We start from the raw sequence: 9,719 nt of genomic DNA on the forward strand, positions 1-9,719 counted from the left end.
CTCCCATCAAGTGTTCTGCATCTTCCTGAGAGATCGCTGCAGTGGTGATTTTACACTGTTATAGTGGGCAAGTGCTAGACTTCGCTGCACAGTAGACAGTTCTCTGTGTAGCAATACACTGTAGACATGGCGCTTTACCACCAATAGTCGCTGAACTTCAACATCATTTTCATCAAACCAGTCTGTGTGTCTGGCAGTAGCATATCCCAGTGTTTCAGCTGCACATTGAAGAACCTGGTCTCGAAAATCTTCCCATGCTGCAATATTTTCAATGCTGGACAAGCGAGTCTGAAGCTCTTTCCTAACCTCAACATCATATACCTTGTGGACATTCAGACGCTGGGGAATGCTGACTGGTCCTCTTCTCTCTTTCACTCCAATCATTATTCCACACCAAGGTATGAAATTTTTGTTAACGATTTAACTTTTAAGTTAACTTTGAAAATCATTATCTGACTAATTAACTTCTGTTATATTTCGCTTCCGTTAACTCAAGTCTGTTAACTCCAAAATTTCATAAAAACCGGTAAACGTTTAAAAGTTTCTATTGTTTTCAGATTGTCTTAGCATATTTAATATTGTATGCGTCATTCTTTTAACCCCGATATGACGCCACTTATTATTATAAATAACTTGTAGGATCTCGTTTGGCCCTGCCTGGATTTGAAACCAAATTTGTTGCTTGCAAAGACAGCCAAAAATTTCTTTGTCTTGTCAAGAGGGAACAATGTTGATAAGAAGAGAAATTATAATTATTGTATGCATGCCATATTTCCTGATAATACCCATGGGGACAAAGGTGATATCTGACATATAACTGGAAGCACTAGTTTATAGATAAAAGAAGATATGTTGACTGTTATTGTTGTCCTCAAAATTTATAAAAATAGGCTGAAATGCAATAGTAAGGAGCTGAAGTTAAACAATAAAGTAGTCTGCTGTTGCTCTTGTAACCTAATCTGGTAATTTCGCTCCTGACGTTATTAACGTTTGTTTACAAAACTATTTGACATATACATCATGACACGACCAGATATTTGACAGGGTATATGTGTGTACATGTGTATTTCTGTTAACTAAAGCTTACGTTTTCAAATGATATACTAGTTAGAAATAAAGCGTGCTTTCTGTTTTGTGTCTATATGAATGTGTGTGTGTGTGTGTGCGTGCAGAAGGAAGTGTGTTTGTGTGTGGTGCATGAGTATGCATGTGCATGTGTGCATGAGTATGTATGCACATGAGTGTATGTGCATACTGTGAATTTAAAACCCAGTGCAACAAGGTCGCAAAAAAAAAAACAACAAAAAAGAATGTAACAGTTGCTTGTTATTTTGCAACCATTTTTTTTTCTGTGTAAACAGCTAGCTGCAACTAATTTGGTGTTAAAAATGTTAACGGAAAACAAACAAACAAACCAAAAAACCCTAAAAACTTTCTTCTCAGACTGAATCCCCTACTACAGCTTGTAATCTGTGATTAAGACATAACCGGATTATCATTTCCGTATAATATTCATTGAGAATTAATTACCAAAGTAAATTTGGTATCTAGTAGTAGGGTGTCGAATTGGCAGAGTTGTTTTCGAGCATCAGTTGTTATGTTTTGCAATATTTGTTCTGATTTTCTGTGTTCAGGGACCAAATCCCACCAAGATCAACTTTACTTTTTATCTTTTCAAAGTAACAAATTAGGGCAATCGATTGTCGGAAATATAAAAATGAGTTCTAGATAGATGCCTTGTAGATATTTTTTTATAATTGTCTGTGCTCTAAGATCAAATCTTGCCAAGGTCAGCTTTACTTTTCAACTTTTTGAGATTGATACAAAAGTACCAACCTAGAATGGTGGATTAGTGATGTTGTAAGAATGTTGACTGGATGCCTTGTAGATATTTGTTCTGGCTCACTGCATTTATGCAAACCGTTGAAATACATGCCGGAACTAAATAGATTGTATTTGGCAGAATTGAGAATGACCAGGAAAAATGCCACAGTAAAAAATGCCATAATAAAAATGGTTGATCAACAAATCAAAAGAGCCTATTGGAAAAAATGGCATCTGTGCAGGCCCAGATAAAAACAAACAGTTGGTTAAACTACCCTAGTAGTACAGTGTACTGATTCATAAGGATAAAAATGATGAATATATTTTGATGGTAGAGTGTAAAATTGTAACTTCCTCTGTCTGTTCCAATTTTGGAAAAAAAGTTAAACATGGACTCCATTTTTACTTGTGATATTTTATTGTGGTATTTTTACCAGTGATATTTTTACTGTGTCATTTTTCCTGTAGCATTTTTTCCAGGATTTGTATTAAGAGGAGAGTTACTCCAGTCAGAGTGACATACATCCTTGTGAATGAATGATTTACATTTGCCCTTTCACTAGTTTCAAGTAAGCATCAGATGAAATGCTTATATAGAAAATTAGAAACAATTGCAGTTTTCTGAGCAGGTTATTTATTTCAGTCTAAAAACACAAAATGGAAATCACCATCCTTATCATTTCATTTTACATTTCAAATAAACTGTTAGACTGGCTTTAATGTCCTGGCTTGTTCATTCATCAATAAGAATACAAATTTTGTCATTTTTCTGTTTGATATATTGCAAAATTTTCTTTTTTCTTATTAATGGTTATATGATTAATTATCTGTAGAGTACTACAGTACTACTAGTGCAGGAATATCAATGTCACTTTTCTTTTCTTTCTGACCTTTCTGTTGTACCAACAAGTATGTAGAAGTGGAGGAAATGATTCCAGTATTAGTTGTGTGGCTATCTATGCAGTTCTTCAGCAGAGAAAAGGCATAAAAGGTACTTGGAACTGACAATGGGTGGGGTGGGGGTCATCTTGTAGCGAGACTAAGGAGAAACAAGAATTGCGTTGAAGATCTTGTAGCAAAACAGCTACAGAACAGCTAACCCAGGATTCGAAACCAAATCCACATTTTCCCACATTGTCAAACAAATCCTTAGTTTATTGCTTCAGCCTTTTTTTGCACTCTTGATCTTCCCCAGGGCATTCTTTGGTCAATTCTGATTAGGGATGAAAAACCCTATTGTTTTTAGTTTAACCTACTTTTGTCAGCAAGTTATAGAAACATAAGCAAATAGCTATCTCTCTCTTTGACTAACTGTCCCTGGACAGACAGAAAGTCTGTCAGTATGTTGATTATCGCATCAGAAAGTAAACCTCTTAATGTATCATTCCACCTTGATTGTTCTACTCTGCCTTTCTCTTTCGCAGCACAGTGATGAAGCTAGCTCCCACACACAATGACCATGGAACCAGAGACTTTTCTACAGCATTGAAAAACAAGCTGTGTACACACAAACAATCTGATGAGGTTCTACATTTCTTATATATATTGTAACGGCTAACATTATAATCAACTTCATAAATGGCTATGCAAATAATCAATCAAATATTGTTCTTTTGATAATTAGCCTGATGCAAACTTTGTCATTAAACCTCTGTCATTACACTCCAGCATGCAATACTGGCATTTAAACCATTGAAGAACACACTTTTAACAAGGTGGATGAGATTCTAACTCATGCGGGATAACTTCAAAGGATTTATAAGCAAATTACTCGCATTCTGCTGTCAACTCCATTGCATCTATAACCTGATCATTGATACTCCATTTCACTGCATCTGTGACCTTGTCACCAATACTCCACTGTATTTGCCACCTGGTTAACTGATACTCTATTTCATTGTTTCTATAACCCCAAGTATTGATACTCTATGTCTATGGTATCTATGACAGGTCACCAATATTCTTCTTCAATGCATCTGATCTTGTCATCAATATTCAACTGTCTAGACAACATTGTCACTGATACTCTAGTATATTTATGGACAAAGTAGCATAAAATAAAAAGTAGTCAATCATTTAACAACAGCCATAAAATTAGTTTATTCAATTAATTGCTAAAGTTCATAAGGCAAGAACATTAATAAAACCGAGCAAGATCTCACGAAAATCTCACAGATAAGAAAATGTCTATTGTCAATAATTCACATAACATAGAAAGCAATGAATAGCTGTAATGTGTATCTTGAATGTTCACCATAAATGACAAAGAATAAAAAAAATATATTTTACAATAATGTTTTGAATACATGTACAGGCAACACTTGTGTGCTTATGTCGGCAAACATGTATGGCAGATCATACAAAATTGCAAAGGTCATTTCACTAACAAATAATTTAATTTATAATAAAAGTTACTAATTCAGGAAGAATGTCATTAATTTTTAGGGAAGGGCGTTAGTCAATACTATCGACCCCAGCATTTGATTGGTACTTTATTTCATCTAACTTGAAAGGATGAAAGGCAAAGTTAACCTTAGTGAGTTTTGAATTCAGAACAAAGTGATATGACAAATGTTGCAAGGCATTTTTTTGACGCCAACTTGCTGCCTATTTCACAGTATATAACAATGCTTTCTTTATATAACAATGCTATATCAAAATAACATAGTATCTATTCTTTTACTTTCCTCGATACATCACCTTCCTACTGATTTTGTGTAAAAATTTCTGTTAACTAAAGCATACGTTTATGACTGATATACAAGTTAAGCATGCTTTCTGATTACTTAATGAATTACATCATAAAATGTCTCTGATAATTGTTTAAGTTTAGGGATATTAAAAAAGTAAATAAAAATTAAGGGGGAAGATAACTAGTAAAGGGACATAAATAAGTCAACTTACTGTTAACATAAATACTGTAGTAAGGTAACAGGGCGAATTACAATTTTTGCACATGTATAAATTCATAATTAGTCAATGCCATGCCAACCCCTGCAGAATCTTGTCTCGTGATTTGGCTAATTGGGTGATATTCCAATATTCCTCCAAGATTGATTCACATTTGAGGATTTCAATTTCAGGAACAATGAACTGTGGTCCCACTGATTTTCCACGTGCCATTCTGATCTATTTCAAAGTAAATAATATCCAGTATTTATGTCCCTTTACCAGTCATCTCCCCTTAAATTTTTATTTACTTTTTTAATATCCCTAAACTGAACAATTACCAACTTCTCCATTAAACTGAGAATGGCATCAATACATACACCCTTACACATGAACACACATATTCACAAGCAAAACTCAATGTAGCAAGAGACTGACTCGATCAAAATAAAAATTTTATTCATCACTTCTTTAGTGTTGGATAATTTTTCTTCCAACAATCAAACACTAAACTCAGTGTGTGCTCTTTTCTGATGTGTAGATGATTCACACACACACACACTTGTGTGTATATATATATAACACAAATCAAAGTGGATGACAGATTTTCATAGGTCAAGTTCCTTTATCATGTGAATATAAAGTACATAAACATTCGTCGAGATGTTAGGTTTCAAGTGCTCCAATATTACAATCCAAAGAAAAGCTGTATTACAGAACCTTACGATTGTTTTGAGGAATGCGTTTGTATATGGCGAGTTTTCCACCCAGTACAAATAGTCACATTTCTCTCATCAGAGGTACAAATAAATCGATTAAAATAGTTCAAAAGTTGAGAAAACTTAAAATATCTACTATTTACAGAACTTGAAGTCATATTGAGTAATGTTGTATTTAAAAAAAAAATGTTATAGTGTTTTTAAAAAAGCTTGAAAGAATATAGAAAGGCTTTGTGAAGTGGATAAAGCTGTCAGGTAAAACATTTGTGCAAATGAAAATGAAATTCAAACTATTTGTGAAAATAAAATAAAATAAAATAAGAAAAGAAAAAATAGTGTATGTATGAATAATACTTTTATAAGAAGTGGGTGACAGTGACTTCAAAGATTTGACCTGCTAACCTTCAGTAGTATTACATTTTTCTTGCCTTGCATTGTATGTGACAGTTGTGTGTGTGTGTGTGTGCGTGCGCGTATGTGTGTGTGCGTGTGCATATGTGTGTGTGTGTGTATGTATGTATATTAGGGTGGTGTGAAAAAGGTACTTTTTATAAAGGTTTCTGAAATATTTTTTTGAGAATATATTTTTTATTACAAAATCCTTTAGAAACAACTATGTTAAAGTCTGAAGTACTTACATTTACATGTTTAGGCTCTGCAGCCCACTTAAAATTTTGAATAATGTACGAAAAATCAATTTAACATGCTTGCTGTTTCTCATTTTATTTGTTACATTCATTGTTATGGATCAATTTTCTTCTCTACAATCCTTTAAAAGTTTAAGATTTTCAGTTTAACTAACTCAATCGTAACACAAGGGATGGATGCCTTTTGCCAAAGTAAATTATCTTTTCTGCTGTGGTCTTCATAATTTGTTTAATTGAAGGATTTTTCTTAACAATATTCTTTTCTTTTACTCATTCAAATAAAACACATTTTAGTACGTCCTTGTAATTTGGCAAAACTCGCTCGCTAAGGTTACATGGAGTCATCACTAAATGTAAACAACACTAAATTTTATAGAGATGATAGGGGAAATTTAAATATAAATAAGGGTGATGGGTAAAAAGTGTAAATGCATATATGTACATACATGCATGTGTGAGTGTGCATATGTATTGATGTATTTGTGCATGCATATGTATATATACATATATACATATATGCACGGATATGTCAACGTGTGGATGTATGTATATTTTTGAGTATATGCATTTGTCTCTGTATATATATGGACGTATGGATACATATATGTGTGTGTGTATATATATATATATATATATATATATATATATATATATATATGCACGTGCATACTTGTATATATAGAAATTTTCATAACTTGATTTATACCTTATAAATGAATATCTCATTCTTTTATTAACTATAAACTTACCCCATTTATATTTAAATTTCCTCTATCCTCTCTATTTAATTTATTCATTTATCATTCTAATTCTATTTAGCTACTCTATCTTATGGCCAATCAACCTATAAACACTTTGCCCTAACATATAATAATACAAATCATAAACCACATCATTCAGTCTTCTATAATGATTCCATAAACACACATGAAACATCCAAGGGTATATTTTTTATCCCACAGAAGATATTAAGCTCAAGTCATAAAAATTTAATATTTACTATGTATTAATTGAAACAGCTGTAAGGTATGATGATTAATTTGCTGTTAACAATAAACAATTGTTAACTTCCTAATCTTCATATTCTTTTTCTTCCTTTATACAAATACACACACACACGTCTTTTCAACCTCATTCATACCCTTCTATTTAGTGCAGATCATAACCCCTTACATAGTTCTTTTCACTATTCTGTCTATTTCATTAACATGTCATCACATTCATTCATTTATTCAAGTTTATCACACAGTCACTTATTTCTCTAATTCTTTCTTAAGATTAGTGGACCAGAAACTCTCAGATTTTTCAATTCTATTTTACTATTATCAACATTTGCTGTCTCGTTAAACTATGCTACACAAAAAGAATATTTTTCTCCCTGGTGCTCTGATCACTAAGCCCCCTCTCTTGTTCTCTCTGCCTTACTCTGCTCATGGTACACCTGCCCTCCCACCCCCTCCACCAGATGTGTCGATATCTGCTGCCTCCAAGAAGTACAGTGGAGAGGAGGTTCTGCTAGGTTCCTCACAGGCAAAGAACACAGATGGGGTTGGGGGCGTGGGTATACTTCTTGTGGAGAAATGGGTGGATAAGCTAATCGAGGTAGTCAGAGTATGCGATAGAATACTTAAGATTAGATTAGTCCTTCATCATGGGTTAGCAACCATTATCTCAGCCTATGCCCTTCTGCCGGGCTACCCGACGGACAGAAAGACTGATTTTATGATACCCTCTTGCAGACTACCTCAATGACGAATGACAGGGACCTTCTTTTGTGGCTGGTGACTTCAATGGACATGCTGGAGAACATGCAGAGGGCTTCCATGGCGTACATGGAGGCTATGGTTTTGGTTCCAGCAATGAGGAGGGAACCAGGCTGCTGGAGTTCTGTGATGCAAATGACCTTACGGTTTGCAATACTAACTTCAGGAAACCTGCCAGTCACCTAGTCACCTACCATTCTGGCAGACGCACTAGCCAAATTGACTACATCCTCGCCAGAAAAAGGGAAAGATGGCTTATAAATGCTAAAACCTTCCCAGGTGAAGAATGTACCCCACAACATAGACTAGTAGTTAGTGACTTCAGAATCAGGGCTAAGTGGTTGCTTAGAAGACGACCAGCATGGAGGAGAAGGGTCTGGAAGCTTAAAGATTCTGCAAATGGACAGAGATTTAGAGACATATTACTCGAAGCCTTTGACGAAATAGAAGGGGATATAGCATCACATGATGTGGAAGACAACTGGAGGTTTCTATGGGACAACCTGCTGAGGGCCACTAACCAGATCTGTGGAGGGTGCAAAGATCCCTTTCGACCCAACATAACATGGTGGTGGTGGAACAATGTGGTTGACAGGGCTATTAGAGAAAAGGAACAGGCTTGGAAGGACTGGAAGAACGGTGGTAGCAGGGAATTGTATCAGACTGCCAGAAGGGAAGCTAGGAGACAGGTTTATTTAGCCAGTGGGGAAGCAGATAAGAAAAAATTTGCCAATGTTCTGCGCCGTGAGGACCAAAGAGTTGAGGTATTTCGTGTTGCAAGACAGTGTGTGAAAGAGAATCGTGATGTCGTAGGAGAGAAATGTGTCCGCATGGATGATGGTTCACTTGTACTAAATGTGGCTGCAAAAAGAGAGGTTTGGAGATGCCACTATGAAAGATTACTCAATAAAGAGAATGAATGAGAGAAAGAGAGTCTGCTGAATGTCGACGCAACTGAGGGACCAGCTATCCGAGTTGACAGTACCATGGTAGATAAAGCAATTAAGAGTATGAAGACAGGGAAAGCACCCGGCCCATCAGCAACCACTACAGAGATGCTCAAAATATCTGGCAGTGTCGGCTATAGCCTAGTCACCCATATAGCTAACCAGGTGACACCAATGACTAGTGTAGCAGCACCACAGTCAACTGCTACAAAGGTAAAGGTGATGCTTTAGATACAAATAATTACAGAGGCATCAAGTTGTTGGATCAGGTAATAAAAGTCTAGGAGAGGATCATTGCCCAACTAATTAGGGAGAGAGTCAGTTTAGATGAGATGCAGTTTGGGTTTGTGCCAGGGAAAAGCACCACTGATGCTATATTTCTGGTAAGACAGCTGCAGGAGAAATACCTAGCCAAAGATAAACCTCTGTACCTGGCTTTCGTTGACATGGAGAAAGCCTCTGACAGGGTCCCCCAATCACTTATCTGGTGGTCAATGAGGAAACTAGGGATAGATGAATGGTTAGTGAGAGCTGTGCGAGCCATGTACATGAACGCTGTCAGTAAGGTGAGGGTTGGTAATGAGTACAGTGAAGAATTCCAGGTAGAGGTAGTCCTCCAGGCGATAACAGAGGAATTCAAGACAGGATACCTCTGGGAGCTCCTCTATGCTGATGACCTTGTGCTAATTGCTGAGTCACTATCAGAACTAGAGGAGAAGTCTCAGGTGTGGAAGCAAGGATTAGAATCGAAGGGCCTTAGAGTCAACTTAGCTAAAACCAAAGTCCTAATAAGTAGGAAGGTAGACAAAACACAAATCCCTTCAGGTAGATGGCCCTGCTCAATCTGTAGAAAAGGCGTAGGTAGAAACTCTATAAGATGTACCCAGTGCAAGCTATGGACACATAAGAGGTGCAGCAATATCAAAGGAA

This window comes from Octopus bimaculoides, chromosome 5, assembly GCF_001194135.2.
Source record: "Octopus bimaculoides isolate UCB-OBI-ISO-001 chromosome 5, ASM119413v2, whole genome shotgun sequence".
In the NCBI taxonomy this organism is placed as follows: Eukaryota; Metazoa; Mollusca; class Cephalopoda; order Octopoda; family Octopodidae; genus Octopus; species Octopus bimaculoides.